The sequence below is a fragment of the Rattus norvegicus genome, chromosome 19 (genome assembly GCF_036323735.1).
Source record: "Rattus norvegicus strain BN/NHsdMcwi chromosome 19, GRCr8, whole genome shotgun sequence".
Lineage (NCBI taxonomy): Eukaryota > Metazoa > Chordata > Mammalia > Rodentia > Muridae > Rattus > Rattus norvegicus.
Genome location: NC_086037.1, coordinates 32,798,252 through 32,815,426, shown reverse-complemented (window position 1 = coordinate 32,815,426; position 17,175 = coordinate 32,798,252). Strand labels below are relative to the sequence as shown.

The 17,175-nt window shown below is 42.7% G+C and overlaps 1 long non-coding RNA gene across 4 annotated transcripts in view; it reads right to left on the bottom strand.

The window, feature by feature from the left end:
* Positions 1-258: 258 nt before the first annotated feature.
* LOC120098523 (uncharacterized) overlaps positions 259-17,175 on the bottom strand; it is a 44,416-nt gene continuing 27,499 nt past the window's right edge. For 2 of the 4 annotated variants that reach the window (XR_005496792.2, XR_005496795.2), the window contains one exon: positions 1,058-2,271. This is a non-coding gene — a long non-coding RNA (uncharacterized LOC120098523). The other 2 variants (XR_005496796.2, XR_005496794.2) reach the window with 2 other exon arrangements.

Here is a 17,175-nt window from a genome sequence, read left to right as displayed (position 1 = left end):
TGCAATTTTCAGTGTATCTGCCTTTAAAAAGAAAAAAATCCATTCACAGAACTCCTAAGCTGCTGTCCCGCCTGTTTGCTGAAACATATTCTATTTTTCTGAAGTGAAAGAATGACCTCTTTTGCAGGAACAATTTTCAGAGACAGCGTGTTTATCAAATGGTTTCTCTGTTTTCATAAAAACAATTTATTTCTCACTGAACTCTCCGAGATAAGCATCAAAGCCAGGAAGGACGCACAATGAAGTTTATAATTACACTCCAGAAACAAATCCTAGGTAGTTTTTATTTTGTTCAAGTAAAAAAAAAAGGTTGGTTTTTTTTTCCTCGAAAAGACAAAGGCAGTGGTGGCTGGTGAGGAGGCTTCCACAGGAGTAGAAATGAGGAAACCCAGCCAGTTTACAGCAGGAGGCCCCTGCAGGGCTGCCCAGAAAGCCCAACTGAACAATGAAGGCTGAAGACCCAGTATTTTCTCTCAAAATGGGGTGGGGGGGCGCAGTCCAGAGTTTATTCTTCATTAAGGAATACCTATAGGGGTGTGAAAGAGAGAAAATCCTCAAATAGATATACATGAAACCTCCTCATGACAGATCCAAAGAGCACTGCATGGAAATGTATCTCCATGGCTTCCTTTCTTGGAAAGGCCTCAGCACTCCTAGTCTCCATTTCTATGGGATGTTCTCTTTAAGAACCAGCTCACCATCAGCTTGTAAGAACTCACAATAAACAGATAGTGGAGAAGAGCCCCAGTCTAATAAAGAGTGTGTGTCTTGAGGAAGGAGAAACAATTGCGTTTGATCGGAGAGCAGCCGAGGACTAGCTGCAAAAAAAAAAAAAAAAAATCATCTCCCTTAATTTACATAGATCTGTGCATGCCAAACAGATGAGTGTTTGCGTTTCCAGGAACAGTGCAGGTGCGTCTCCTGCAGGGTCTAAATCTCTACCTCATCAAACTGTTTCACCAGAGTGGGACATGCCCTCTTTCCTGGAACGGCTTCAAGTTTTCTCCCCAGCATTCCAGCCACCTGTTTGTGGAGTTCATCCTGTGGAGTCCATGCATGCAATTAGAAACAAGAGAATGAAAATAAATGACCTTGTTTGTTATTTATAACAAAGAAACTCAGCAAAATTAATGCTGTGGAACGTGACCTCGTGACCCGAGAGAAAAGGCCACCTCATGGCTTTGTGACCAACACACAATAGCCGGGCAGCTCCCATTGTCCGGCCAGTGTGACTTTTGGATGGTCATTAAAACCGTATATCCAAAATATTAAATGTTTTACAAGTTAGATTAGAGGATTTGCACTCTTTTTTTTAAAAAAAGCATGTGTAAAGAGATGAGTCTAGTTAGCCCAAGAGCTTTTCCCTTTAAAGACAGAAAGTAAAATCATTTAGCTTTATCTACTTATTCTGTCCTATGTCAACATGTTGAAGAAAAGGGAAATATTAAAAAATTTCAAATGAGCACCCTGGGAATTGGAGAGAGCTAAGTATATAATAGAAATCAAACAGAAGAATGGTCTTTGCAAGTGGTCCAGGGAAAACACTGTTTCCTTCCTGTTGACGCCTCTCCTGGGCAAGGAAGACACAGCTTCCTTCGAGATAAACACATTGTAAATGCTGCCCCTGGAGTTGTGTGGCGAAATAGCATTGCCTCGTTCTCTCCACTGCTCTCAACCACACAGCCCAGAAGCTGTAGACAGGAAGAAAACAACGAACACAAGGAAGTGCCTAAAGGTCTTTCAATATTGATCTTGAGGGGTTGGGGATTTAGCTCAGTGGTAGAGCGCTTGCCTAGCGCAAGGCCCTGGGTTCAGTCCTCAGCTCCAAAAAAAAAAAAAAAAAAAAAAAAAAAATTGATCTTGAGACGTGGTTGTTCAGGATAAGCAGCAACTCTGGGTGATGAGTCTCTGGTTTACCAGTTGCCTTCCGGGCCTCCTTTTTGGTCCCTTCCCTGGTTAATATCGAAAAGTGTTGAAGTTGCCGCATCAAATATTTATCTAATACTTAAATTTTTTAACATTAAGAAAATTCATTAAGTTTTGCTTTTATCTATAGTAAATGAGACAATTATGTGACCAGCAAACCGTCTTCATATATCTTTTTATAATTTATTATCAGCAAATGTTCGGTTTGTATGTCTATTAAATAGACCTGTATACCCAGGCCAAATAAAAATGTCTTGGGTAGAAAAGAGTTCCAATGTGGGAAAGTCTAGGAAAAGCTGGCAGGATGCGCAAGCCTTCAGAGATGCTGTGGTCATAGATCAGCATCTAGAGCAAGAAAAAGTGATAAATTATACCAGGAAAGCTCCAACTCCCTGGAGAACCTCATTGGGACTAGCTAGGCTTAAATGCCAAGAAGGAAACTATGGGAAGATTTTTAATTTAACTAGTCTGAAGAAACCCACTGGATGGACCAAGACAACAGACCAATTATTGTTTGTCAGAAAGTCTAAGCTATTTTTATTTATTCTTTCATAACTTTATTCACATACACACATTGAATTTTTTATGTAAAAATAAATAATGTGAACCCAACTCATTAGATTTGGCTTTTATCTATAGTAAATGAGAATATTGTGTGACTAGCAAACTACTTTAAAATACCACATCCTTTGACCACATCTACCCTGCGTGCTACTCCAGGATTCCGGCCATCTCTGACTCCTTCCTAACTTCGTGCCCTCTTCTTTACTTCTTTCTCTCTTTTTTAAAACCACTTAGTTCAATTGCTGCTGGCCCATATGTGCATAGATATAGAGCTGACCAATCTACCATGGACAATATTCCTAAAGAAGTAGGACTTTTTCTACTGGAATCACCTACCTTTAGTTCCTTGACTAGGAATGGGGTCTCATGAGGTCCTTCCCCATCCATGCTGGAATGCTGACAAGTCTTGTGTGGGCACACACAGTGAGCTCATTTGTGCAGTTGCCAATTCACATCCAGATGAAATTATTTCATACTTATCTTCCCCGAACTCTGGTTTGTACAATCTTTCTGTCCCTGATCTACAATGTTCTTCTCATCTATCTATCTACCACCCCACAGCTCTTGCTCTTTTGTATATTTTTATTTCTGAAGAGATACTGCTGTGAGACAGATTTTTTTTTCTGGGAAGATGTAACACGTACATCTACTCACCCCCAAAAGGAAGCCCATGAGAGAATGAAGAATAGATACCACCAAAGTCCAACTGTAGTGAAACAGTGAGTTGTTGGGGTTTCTTATGGGAATATGGCTGAAGGTGACTTACAGATGCAGAAATGACTCGAGGACAGCCCTGTTACCAAAGCATAGCCCAGTGTAGTGCCAGGTCACCAGAGCCGAGAGCCTGGAGCACATTGCAAACCTGCCGACAGATCAACAGGTTGCGTGTCCAGGAATTGCCGCACAAATCACATGGATACTGATTTCGGTCAGATAGGAATAGTTTATAGAGTAATATGCCCCAGGACTGGCCGACCAGGACCATGGTGCAAATTTAGGTACTGAATCATGACCCTGAGTTAAGATCCTACAGGGTTTTTAAGACCAAAGATCCACAATCATCTGTGCCAAGTTATTCCACCAATCAGGATTTATAGATAAGGAAAATTTCTTGGGAATAACATGTCTTTGTTGTACACATATCCTGCTCCCATTGGTTGGGCTATTCAACTGTGACACAGGACTCGCCTTGTCTAATATTCATGTCTTAACTTGTCTACCAGGATGGGACTTGTCTAACATTATGTCACAACTTGCCAACCAGGGTGTCAGTTATCTACACACCTGTCTCTTTCTGCCAAGTGCTAGACCACTACTCAACATGAAAGTCTTATTCCAAATAGTTTTTTATATTGGTCCAGGTCTTATGTTAGAGTCTATGCCAGGGGCAGCTTACAAAAGCAAATAGCACAAAAGCTTATACATAGGGGCAGGAAGTACTGTTGGGTGGTTGGTTCAGGTCCAAGCTTATTATAGTTTACTATGCAAAACAGTTCTACTGAATTCTATCATGATTGGTTTCCAAGGACACAGAATATAACAGAATATGTAATCAATCTTGGCATTAGAAAGTTTCCTAGTAACAGCAGAAACATATGAAAAAATTTCCTTATAATGGCAGGCTAGCCAGTTAACTGTTACCTAGGCCTTAACTTTTTACCTATACCTTAACATTCCATCTAGGTCTTCATATTTTACCTAGGGTTCTAACAGAGACTGTCCTTCTCTGGTGGCTTGACTGATCCAAACCTCTTCCAGGCAACTCTGCTGGTTTCTACTTCCTCCAGGCTGCTCCACTGATCGCTGTGTCTTCTTTGCAACTTAGTTTGTATGAAATTATTGTTTACTTTTACCAGGAAGAGGCCTATTGAATCTAATCAGTTTCAGGGACTTCCTGAAGCTGTTTTGAGGTTTCGGTTTTTTCTCTTTGAAGAATGGAGTATTTCAGTCTGGCCAGGCCCAGGGATTGGGTGGGAGTATCTGAGATAAAGGCGGGTGGAGAGAGGCAGGGATGAGGGGATAGAAAGTAGGGGTGAGTGGAGGTGGAGTGGGAATGGGAGTTTGGGGGACAGTGTCACACAACAGAGGCTTTTATAGGTGGCCTGTTGGTCTTAGGGTAAAAGAAAAATTGGGATGCTGTGGAAGGATGCTATGGTGCTCAAAGTGTCTGCTCACATCACTTCCATTCACCTTTGTTGGTCAAAGCAGGTCAGATACTCACATCTTGTGTCAATGAAGCAGAAAGTATAGCTTTTCCAGAGGGACTGGCCTGGTCTGGGGAACATCTAATACTTTGCAATAATCAAGTCGGTAATTCTCAAACAAGTGTGCTGCAGCAGTATTGAAGGAGGAAGTACTTGACAGGGTTGGATGATGGAGAACTAGGTAATAGGTAGAGGACCTGGTAGGAAATGGAAACGTAGTAGAATCTGAAGGCCAGGCAACCAAGTTGCACTTGAAACAAGAGGATCACATAAAATCACAGCCAGGAATTAAACCCTAAAATCTGACCCATATTCAAAAGATTCACTTAACTGAATTTCAACTACATTTGCTCTACACTATATATAGACACCCACGTACTATATAGAACACTATACTATATAGACCACATATGTGTCTTTTAAGTGTACTATCATGACTTTAAGTGTTACGGCTCTCAAGGGAAAGATATCCTGGCGGTCAAGAGCCAAGAAATACCACAATATCACACTGCACAACAGACCACACATGAATATTTCTTTAGGGAAACCACTAAAAGATGGCTGCCTCTGCTCGGGAGAGAAGCAGCAAAGAACTAAGCAGGAGGTAGTCATTATATGGGGTTGAGGGGAGAGGGATTTCCAGAGTGGCTTGGGATTGGTGGGACTCTGTGGTCTGATCTTCAGGCAAAGTCAAGGATTGGTGGGATTCTATGGCCTAATTTTGGAGCAAGCACAGGGACTGGTGTGATGTTGAGCTCAGGGATTCGTGGGATTCTGTGGCCTGATCTTGGAAGTTCAGGGATGGGTGGGATTTTGAGCTCAGAGATTGGTGGGATTCTGTGGCCTGATCTTGGAAGTTTAGGGATTGGTGGGATTTTGAGCTCAGAGATTGGTGGGATTCCGTAGCCTGATCTTGACCTTTTTCTTTCTCTGTAGCGTGAAGCGTTGGCTGCCTGTGTCTCAAGGGGCTGGAAATGGCCCTTTACGTTCACTAGAGTCGTCAGCAGGTGGGACCTGGCAAGATCCTTACAACGATATCTCTCCGGGTAAATACTACTATCGTTGTTCCTGTTGAAAAGGGAGTGTCACAGACGTGAGATGTTATGCTTAAGGACAAAAATGAAAAATGGTGTGCTGGCTATTTTAATGCCAACTTGACACAAGCTAAAGTCACCTCGGAGGAGGAACCTTCTATAAGATGGGGCTGAAGACAAACCTGTAGAGCATTTTCTTAAATCGTGGTTGATGGGGGAGGGCCCAGCCTCAGCCCATTGTGTGTGGTGCCATCCCTGAGCTGGTGTGTCTGAACTTTATAAGATAACAGGATGAGCAAGCCATGAGGAGCAAGCCAGCAAGCAGCACCCCTCCATGGCTTTGACATGAGCTCCTGCCTGCAGGTCCCTGCCTCATATGAACTCCTGTCCTGACTTCCCCCAGTAAAGATCTCTAAGGAGAAAGTTTAACCTAATGAAGTCTTCCTCCCCAAGTTGCTTTGTTCATGGTGTTTCAACACAGCAATAGTAACACTAATGGAGACAAACAGTGGTACAAAGTCAGGTGTTTTCTTTCATCACTACAGGGCAAAGAAATAAACATGTCACTTTTCTTCATCAGAGACTTCTTTATCTTCTCATATCTGCAGCCTGAATGCAAGGGGACAGATATGTCACAGTCTACAGCACACCTCAAGCAGAAAGTGTCACTAAGATGGAGTTTTTATAAACACTCCCTGCATGGTAGAATGTCAAAAGTGGCTAGAAAACAACACATAGTTCTAGGAGATGTTCTCTACAAAATCCTGTCCTGGAAATGGACCATTTTCCAAGTGTCCCTGCTGGAGGATGGGGGCGGTGGGGAGACACTGTCCAGCTTTTCTTATTGTTACTGGGGGTGGAGGGGAGAAGTCACGTGAGCAGTACTGGCAAGAGGGTTGTGAGATAACATATGATAGACAACTGAGAGCTCATAAACCTCTTCCTTGTCCTATGATGGTGTCCTAGGGTGATATTAGATATTCCAAATAACACAGGTACAAGATAGAAGCTAGCATATATGTTCATGTATGTAAACTAAATCCCGTATCCTGATGGTGTTCATGCTTGGTGTTTACAGCAGCATAATCCTCTCAGCCCATCCTCACTAACAAACATCCTTCAGACTTTATTTACAATAAGGAATGAGCACATTTGTCTTTCTCAGACCCTGATTCCTAGTGCGACAGACATAGAGAGGGCCTTTCATACTACATACACAACACATTGTTGGGATAAAATGAATGAATCTCAAGTTTAATCTAAGCTTTGGCTGCTATAAACTCAAGCTATCCATGATCATCTTTGGAAAGTAGTAATTGACACATCTTCCTGGTCTATCACTTCATCATGTGACCTCTTGTAGTAAGGCTTTTTCACTGTCCCAGGAGGCTAACACCCCACAGTCATGAGGAAGTTGTTTCAACTATCTGAGCTTTCCGTGAGTAAGTTCCATATTCTGTACTATTACCTGCAGGAATGAAATAACACGTCTAGTTTTTTAATTATCCAGGAAGATGAAAATCCATACCAATCTTGTGTTTAGTCTTCTTAGGACATATCAATAAGATAGGTAGGACAGGGAGGATGTTTAGAAAGACCTCTGTCCAGTAACATGTTTGCTGAAACGTCCCTGGGCTACCTCATACATGAACTTGAAATCTGGGGGGAGGGGAACTGTTGAATACTTCCTCCAAATACATTCCTTATCCTCATTGCTTCCTCTTTAGTTGTACTTGTTACTTATTCAGCTCCTCCTTCTCTCTGGGCATCAGTGTTCATCCAGAGTAGATCTTTCACTACAGCCTCGTTTTCGTGGTCAGGGATTACAAGTTCACTGTGGGAGTTAACCTTGGTTGAGAACTTGATGGGATTGGAAAGTGCACGGGTAGTAAAGGCATGTCCACAGACGACGAACTAAGAAGGAAGGCTTCCCCTTCAATGGAGCAGTACCGTGTCATAGGCAAGAGATTAAAACAGAATGGAAGGGGGCAAAGGGAGAAAGCTAGAGGGCATGAGAATTCTCCACACTGTCCCCCCAGCTGCCACGATGTGACATTGTTGACATGCTCTTCTCCATCCGCCCCTCCCACCTTAAAACCTTGACAATTGCAAGCAAAATAAATCCCCGCCTTCTCAACTTGTTTCCTGGGGCGTTTCCTTACAGCAGTGAAAAACTCTGACTGATACAGTTAGCCGCCGGCCATGATCTATTTCTGCTCCACAAGACGGGTATAAAAGAGTGCAGAGGTGTATTCCATGATTTTTTTTTTAACTAAGAAATCAAGGAGCAATAACTTCTCCAGACAATGCCAATGCTACGCCTCAAAATTGCATGTATATTGTGTCAGCTTACGGTGATCTCTGAGGTCAGAGCCACTATGCAAATGAGAAGATGGCGGAGCAGAAACATGGAAAGGAAGGTGATGTTTGTTAATGTGTGAGTTACTGACGAATCAAGTCTGGACCGCTTTTTGTCTTGATTGCTAGGTATTTAAAATAAGTGACTGGGCCTTTGGTATAATTGACTCTATTTTCTGGTACAATATGGCAATTAATCCCACTGACACTCACTGCTTTAGTCAGTTGGGGATGCTGTAGCAAAATACTGCAGACCGAGTGTCCCTTGCAACAGAAATGTCCTGCGGGCCAGTTTTGAGGCTGGAGTGCCACAACAAAGAGTTGGCAGTGTCACCGCCTTACTTTTGCCTTTGATGTCTCGTCTTGGCTTAGAGATGGGTGTCCTCTCACTGTTTTTTCTCACAGCCTTTTCCATACTCACATGTTCTCAGAGACTCTCTGTTCTCATGGCCCCCTTTTATAAGGATCCTGGTCAAACTGTCTATAGCCTACCCAGTAGGCCTCATTTTAAGGTAACCTTCTCTTTGAGGTCTCTATCTACAGGAAACAGTCACTTTCTAAGGTACTAAGGATGATGACTCCAACATATGAATCTGGGAGAGACATGTTCAGTTCATATTTATGCTCAAATTTTGGTTTGTTTTCCATTACAGAAAAGCCCTTATAGAACTAAAGGTTATTGTTCTAGTTTGCTTCTCTATTGTCGTGATAAGACACTGTCCAGAAGTCCTTTGGAAAGGAAAAGATCTCTTTCACTTGTAAGTTATAGGTCATCTGTGAGGGAAGCCAAGGCGGAAACTCAAGGAACCTGGTGTCAGAAACTAAAGCAGAAACCATGAAGCAACTAGGCTTATGGGTTTGTTGCCCCCATCTTGCTTGGCTGTCTTTCTTACACAACCGAGATCCACCTATTCAGGAATGGTTCTGCCCACAGTGGGCAGGTCCTCTTACATTGATCAACAATCAAGGAAGTGCCCCCAGGCCAATCTGATGAAGGTGATACCTTAGTTGAGAGTCTCTTTTTAGAGGTATCTAGGTTTGTGTCAAGTTGACAAAAACTTACCATAACAGTTACAGAGTCAGATCTCGTAGACCCTGTGGACTGTCACTCTCTCTGTCGTCTTTCCCCATTTTGGTTTCAATTTCTAGCCAATGGCTAAGTTCATTCACTAAGAAGATTTAAATGACAATAAGGTTTTTGGCAACTCCAGTGGGCCAGGAGATCAGTTCATACATTTATGTTGTAGTTAAGGGGACTGGAGGCAGACTAAATAGTCAAAGTTGTCTGTTTACCATTGATTAAATAAAGAAAAGTTTTTAGTGAAGTTGTACTTTATTCTGCTGTTAGTTCTGAATTATTTTTAATTATACTATTTTAGTGAATAGATTAGGAAATAGAAGACATGCCTCTGGAATTCTTAATTGATAAAATGACTGAAGCACGAGTTAATGTAGCTGGGAAAAGAACTCAAAGTCAAAATAATCTTAAAGGACGAAAAATCTAGGTAGAATCAAAATGAAAGAAAATTAACTGAAATTGATATTCACTTCCAATTTTGGAAGCATTGCTGGTATTAGCTGGCAAAATAATACAGCGGAGCTTAAATTGAGCCTTTCTGTAAATTACAGACCTCTGTGGAGATGTGCCTCTCTTTCTGAGAAAGAAGCCTTTTAATTTGTTGTGTGTTTGTATAATGTTGGCTTTATAAATGTTAGAATAGAATATTCCTGTAATTTTGATTTCCCTGTTATTTAAAACAGGCATATAATGAGAAAATAATTTGTGTCCCTTAAGCTAATTCCACAACCTAGAAACAACCCCGAGGAAAGAGGCCTCTTCCTACGAGAGCTCGGTGTAGTATAGCTACTGTAGGACACAGCCTAGTCTCCATGACTCCCTACCCTGCCATCAATAAATGAACATCCATGTGCACATTTCTCTCCAAAGGACAAAAATAATATACATGAATCCATTTAGAGCCATTTTGTTATGCTATTTTATTTCTTTGCCTTTTCAAAACAACCATATTAAATTCTTCTTAAGAAATAGATCCTTATTGAAAACTGAAACCCAAACGTTATTTGAAAAAATGTACAGGAAATGAAACACCGTATAACAGGTAGTCCGGGTCCGTAGCTACGTGAGTCTTCTTTCAAGTTACAGGTCCAACGCATATTCAGTGAATCATCGATATTTTATGGAAGACCATGCTACACGTGTTCTTAAGCACTTGCTTTTCCAGTGTAATCATAGACCCTTCAGTAGGCAATGGTAGATTTGTTTATTATAGGTCACTCTGTCAGCTATCAACAGCTAGCAAGGCAGGATGTGTGTATTTGATTGACTTCATTTGAAGACAGTGTAGAGCCCAAGGCAGCAAGTTGGTGAAGAGCTAAGATCTCTAAGAAGTGCAAGTGCAGAGGGGTGAGTTCTATTCTCAGTCAGCTTCTGTCATTAGGCCTCAATTAGCTTCATAGCCCAGATTTAGAAACTCCTCCGGGACAATACCAAGGAAGAAATGGCAATTCAGAACCTGCTATGATTTGAATATGTCCACTAAGGGCACGTGTTGGGAACTTGATGTTCAAGGGCACAGTGTTGGTAGGTGTGGCCTAATGAGAGGTGATTAGTTATAAGGGCTATCACCTCATGAATGAATTAATCTCTTTATTACTAGAACGGATTAGATATCAAAAGAAAGATGTTTCAAGGTAGAGGTCAGCCTTCAACTTACTGTTATGTTTCTTGCCATTTGGTTTTCCCTGGGGACAGGAGCGGCAGGGAAAGACCATAGCATAGAAACCCTCCGAGGGTGCCAGGATGCTAAGAAACACATCTCGTTCTTTATGCGTCTCCAGCCTGCAGCATGCTATTATAGCAACACAAGATGAATTATAGTGAAACCCACTGTGCCAAGCATCCTAGGTTTTCAGTTGACATCACAAAGGGGTATGCCTTAGAAGTGAGAGTCAACTAAAAATAAACCAGTTCTGTGAAGAATGAATTCAGATCTGAACAGCCTTAATCCCTGACCAGATTAATGATCCACCTCTACCTTGTATGCTGGGTGGGGTCAGAGTATGGGAACAGGAGAGCAAATCTTTTATGAAGTACTCAGATTCCCAAACTACCTTAATTTTGTTTTTATTCACACACTACCAGTCACCTCTGAAGACGGAACCATGTGACCAGAGGTACAGATTTTGAGGACATACCCAAAGTGTGCCCAAATGTTGAAATCATTAGACATGAACTTTTAAAAGCCACGGTTGTTGGAATAGAAATTGTGGCTCGAATCTGGACAAGCCACACAAGGCCAACACAGTCCCATGTGGAAGAGGTTTATTGGTACGACAGAGACAAGGGGGGGGGGGTGGACAAGAGAGGGAAAAGAGAGAGAAATAGAAGAGAGAAAAAGAGAAGAGAGAAAGAGGAAGGGGCAGAAAGGTATGCCTTGTACTTGAACTGTGACATAACTACTCCCAGGTAAAGGTGGGAGTTGAACCAAATGTATGAGGGGATGCACAGCTGACCAGGTAACGTCTCTGCTGGAGACGAGAGTGGTTCCTGATACCAACAATGGTGAAACCAGTCCTCAGCATCCCAAATCCTACTCAAGAGAGACAGATGCTCCTGAGCTACGATGGATGAGGTTACATTCTGATAAACGCACTGTAACTGAAGGACACTGCAGTCTGAACTTCAATCGTCTTAGTCTTACCAAGCATCCTAGCCTAGCTTTAACCTCTCTGGAACATACTCAGAACACGGGTGTTAGCCTAGAGCCTGGTAAAATTATCTACCTTTACACCTGTTTTATAATAAAGCATTAGCCATCGCATATAGCTACTAAGTAGCCATATTTTCCAAATGCTGGCAATACGGTACCGTGTAGGACACTTTCTCGTTTACCCTGGTGATTCTACACCTAGGTGGGATGTGTGGCTGCTGTTGCCCAACATTGTAATAAATGCCATGGTATATTCACCTAGCCTAGGAGAGGATTAAAATCCAAAAGTCCAAGTATAATTTCTACTGAACATATATTGCTTTTATAGCATAGACAGAGCTAAAAATTATTAACCCAGATCTCCTAAGTCATGGAATTTCTGCACTTACTTAATATATAGTCTTTGCTCAGTGTATTTCCCCAGTAAATAATTAGAGACGTATACTAGTAAATCAATCCCAATTAATGGGACTGGTATATTGACAATTTAAGCCTAAATAATTTATGTGTAATTTAATGTCGATTTCTAGATAGCCTACCATAACCCCAAGATCCTACCATAAGTCAAGATGATTTGCAGTAGTGCACAGGTACTAAACTACATGGGAAAGTCACTCACTCCTCCTCTTCCTCCTCCCCTTCCTCTTCCTCCTCCTCCTTGTTGTCTTTTTCCTCTTCATCTTTATTAAATTATTTTATTTATTTACATTCCAAAAGTTTCCCCTGTCTGGGTCTCCCCTCCCCAAGTTCTTCACCCCCTCTCTTATACTCCCCACCTCTGAGAGAGTGCTGCTCTACCCACCCACCTTCCTCACCCCCACCAGCAACCTCTTCCCTGGGGCATCAAGTTACCACAGGATTGAGGACATCTTCTCTCAGTGAGGCCATACAAGACCGTACATAATTCCCTGGAAGTGTGAACCAGCCCATGTATGCTGCTTGGTTTTGTGGTTAATCTCTGTGAGCTCTGAGGGGTCCAGGTTAGTTGACACTGTTGTTCTTCCTATGAGGCTGCAATCCCATTCAGCTCCTTTAGTCCTTCCTCTAACACTTCTATATTGGTCCCGACCTCAATCCAATGGTTGGCTGCAAATATCTGCATTCGTCTCAGTTGCTAGTAAAGCTGCTCCTAGGACAACCATGCCAGGCATGCACAATATGGCCTTAGTAATAGTGCCAGGATTTGGTGTGCACACACGGGATGGACCTCAAGTTGGGCCTGCCACTGGGTAACCTTTCTCTCCATCTCTGCTCCACTTTTGTCCCTCCATTTCCTTTAGACAGGAACAGTTATGAGTTAAAATTTTTGAAGATGTGTTGGTAGCCCCCTGCCTCAATTGGGGGCCGTGTCTATCTACTGGAGGTGAGCTCTTCAGGTTCGATCTCCCCACTATTGGGCATTTTAGTTAATGTCATACCCATTGAGTCCGGGTAGCCTCTCACATCCCAGTTCTCTGGGACTTTCTAAGGTTCCCCTGCCGCCTAACCCCCACTGTTGCATATTTCATTTCGTTTCATTCTCCTGTCACTCTGGAATTCCTTCTGTCTCTCCCCATACCTGATCCTTCCCCTTCTTCCCCCCACCTTTCCTCTCTCACCCAGTTTCCTCCCTCCCTTTGCCTCCCTCCATTATTTTGTTTCACCGTCTAAGTGGGTTTCAGATATCCACATGTAAGCCTTCCTTCTTGTTAAGCTTCCTACCATCTGTGAGTTGTATCATGGTATTCTGACATTTTTGGTTAATATGACATTTTTTGGTTAATATCAACTTATCAGTGAGTACCATACCATGCATGTCCTTTTGGGTCTGGGTTATTTTCTAGCCCTGTCCTTTTGCCTGCAAAATTAATGATGTTACCATTTTTAATAGCTGAATAATAGTCCATTGTATAAATGAACCACGTTTTCTGTATCCTTCCTCTGTTGAGGGACCTCTGGATTTTTCCAGCTTCTGGTTATTACAAATAAGGCTGCCATGAACATAGTGGAGCATGTGTCCTTGTGGTATGGAGAGTATCTTTGGGGTATATTCCTAGGACCATTCACTCTTGACATTTAATTCTAATGATCATGTCATGAAGAACGTTTCAGCTTAATGACAACTGCCTCCCACCCTACCCTAACACTATTAGATTTTCTCTTTTAAGAAGGAAACCACAGGCCTCCAGCTTGGTTCATTGGATAGAGAGAGGTCATAGCTTCTCTACTTGAAATTGTTTAGACAGATGCCATGGGCTTCTTGGCTCTCTGGTATAACTAGAGCCTTTCATCAAAATAAATAAACAAGTAAATAAATAGATAATAAATGCCTAAGATAGACAGAAAAGGAAAAATGTAATGAGCTAGGATTCTACCTGGTTTTCCCTTGGCTCTGAGGTAACAATTACTCGGGCTCCTCTTATGACTGCTTTTTGGTCTATGGAGAGTGCTTTGACTTCCTTTACGATTAGGAAGTACAACTGTAATCTTTGCATTTATTTGAAGTAAACAAAAGTGACTTAAAGAAAGATTACTTAAAGAGTAAGAAGTGTGAGAAAGACAGGGTAGGCCGTGATGGAGACAGCATGCTGGCTTAACCCAGAGTGGTATAGTTAGCTATGAAAGTGCAGACTTGTGGCTATGTGTCAGGCTTGGAGCTAACTCAGATGTCCACTAGTCAGCATTCGCTTACTGAGCAGCACCAGAGGACACGGACATTTTTCCAGTTGCGGAAAATTGAAAACTGAAAATATTTATAGTATATCAGAGGGACAACGACAATATGCAGGCTGAAGGTACTCAGAAACAAGCTGGCGTTTCTATAGGAAGGTAACTGAAGAGCCACCAACTTGAGCAAGGAGGAGAAGAGTGAAGGGAGCCATCTTGCTTGAGGCTGGGTCAGAAAGAGACCCGCTTCCCACTCCAAGGGTGCCTGGAAGAACTAAGAGGAACAGCTGGCCTCTCCGCACCATGACTGTGAGCAGAGGAGGAAGCCTGAGTCCCCTCAGTTGTTCCTCTTGACACCTGGGTGAATGACTGTTTACACAGGCAGATCACCCAGCCGCTCCCTGAAAGGCAAACAGCTGCTTCCTGCCTTGTTAGCTGGCACAAATTGGGGCCCTGACATCGTGCACCCCACGAGAAAGAGGAGGCATCCTTCAAGTGGGTTTTCATTTGCTGGTTCAAGCAAGGCATCATGGATGCCTCCTAAGGACAAGGATGTAGGTGGGAATCGGAAATAAAGTAAGGACAGGAAACCTGTCACTCTTCACCTGGTCTCTCCCCTCCACTTAAAATCCACAGTTATCCAACTTCCCAGTGCCTAAGTCCATCCACACACTACCCAACACATACGGGTAGAGACTTTCCCAAGATCCAGATCAAAATGACTGTAGATTCAGTCAAGTCAGATGTCTGAGCTCTCTTCTTGATTGTATTCAATGGCTCCTGACTCTCTCAGTTTGTCAATCTGGGAAGCATTTGGATTGATTCTTCCTAATTTTGCTTTACCAAACTTTCATGGTTGAGTGAAGACCATGAGTTCTCTCTTATAAGTCCACCAAAATTCAATACAATCCAAGCCCCTAAATTATCACATGGACCCTTTGGACTCAATGAGGCTTATGTTTGTTTATCTTCCTTCCCATACGATACCTCTGAATATCATTTCCCACATGGATATTAATACAGCCTATGGTTAAGGCAGCTGTACATTCCATTTGGCCATGTGTCTATTTGCATACATGTTGTGTTTTCCAGTGTTTGTTTGCTCTGTTAATTCCACAAGTGTTCCTGAGCTCCCCTTGAGACTTAATGGCAGTTGAAGTAAAAAAACAACCCCAGATCTGGTCTCTGCCTTCATAGTCCAGTCCTAAAGTGTGTCAAATGATTGTGCATGTCAAGTCTTCAGTATACTAGATACTCTTCCCTTAGTTTAGGTCCTCCAAGAGCCACGTGAAAACAGAAATAAGCAAGAAGGCAGTTTAACAGGTCTAAAGTAGGTGAAAATGAGAGAGACCTAGAGAGAACTGCTGTAGACATCAGGTGAAGTGCTTCTACAAAGGAGAGAGGATAGGAGGGGTGCTTGCCTTTGTTACACAAAGTACATGAGGCTAGGTAGCTTATAAAGAAAAGGTTTTGATAACAATTCTAGTGTCTAGAGGGTCCAAATAGCCATAGACTGCACCACAATGTAGAGGAGAACAGAAAGGACAATGGCCACAGACACAGAAGTACGAGACCATGGAAGTGGCAGCCTGTTCTTATTAGGGCAATCCTCTCTTGGGGACTTGGGGACTATGCCTTACTAGACCTGAACCACACTCCCAAGACAGCATTAATGCACTCCCAAGGATGGTACCCCTGTGGCCAGATTCCTTTCTCTCTGACCCTACCTGTTAGTTATTCTTGCCTTGAGGACCAAGCCTCCAGTCCATGAGCCTCTGGAGGACCAGCCAAGTCTAGACCTTTGTTTGCCGTGTCAGACCACACGATGGCTCTGAGGGAGTTCTGGGAAGGCTGCATTTGAAGACTTGCTTTTCCTTCTGTGCTCAGTGATGGGCTGTCAGCAAGACTGGACCTTCAGACTTGGCATAAATAACAAAGCAGTTGATTGTGAACAGAGAAGTAAGATTTAGAAGCCAGTAGGCAGCCTGGCTGCTGGCCTGATCTCAGTCAGAATGAAGAGGGATATAAAATCAAGTCCAGAGTATGCTAGCGCCTGTTCCACAGCCCACTCATCAGGGAGAGAAAGTCTGTATTTGTAGTGTGCACTGATGTTCGTGAAGAAACTAAAAGACTCCCACTCCGATGAGGTTAGGACTCCAGCCTGCTGTGCCTACACACAGAGTTGGAAGAGATATGTATAACCACGTCTCGCGAGATGGCCAACCTGGTGCGAGCTCACCACTGCTGTGTGTGAGGCTGGAATTACTAAATTAGTGGAATTGTGACCTTCTGGATCAGTGCCTGGAGTACAGCAGGTGCTTTGCAAATGGCTGTTTACCCAGGAACTGGGTGGACTGAAGCCCACAGATGGGAAATCAGAGAGCAGTGGGGGAGGGCAAGAAGGAGGACATGGAGTTGACGATGTTAACCCTGGGTGCACAAGTCAGAGAGAAGTTGTGATTGCTTTTGAGCAATTACCTTTCAGACTTCTAGATACTTTGTAGGGCAAGTGGAGAGGAGGTTTCTGTGGTCTCTGTGACCCTTTTATAATCCTGTGATTGAGAACAATAGTTTTAATCATTGCTTAAAAAATACAGTTATCCTTACAAATAAAATATCACAGATAAAACAGATGAAGTATGCCCTTCTGTTAGGGTCCCTGTTCTGCCTTCCTTGAAAGACCCCACTAAGGTAACACTGACTCCATGAGTC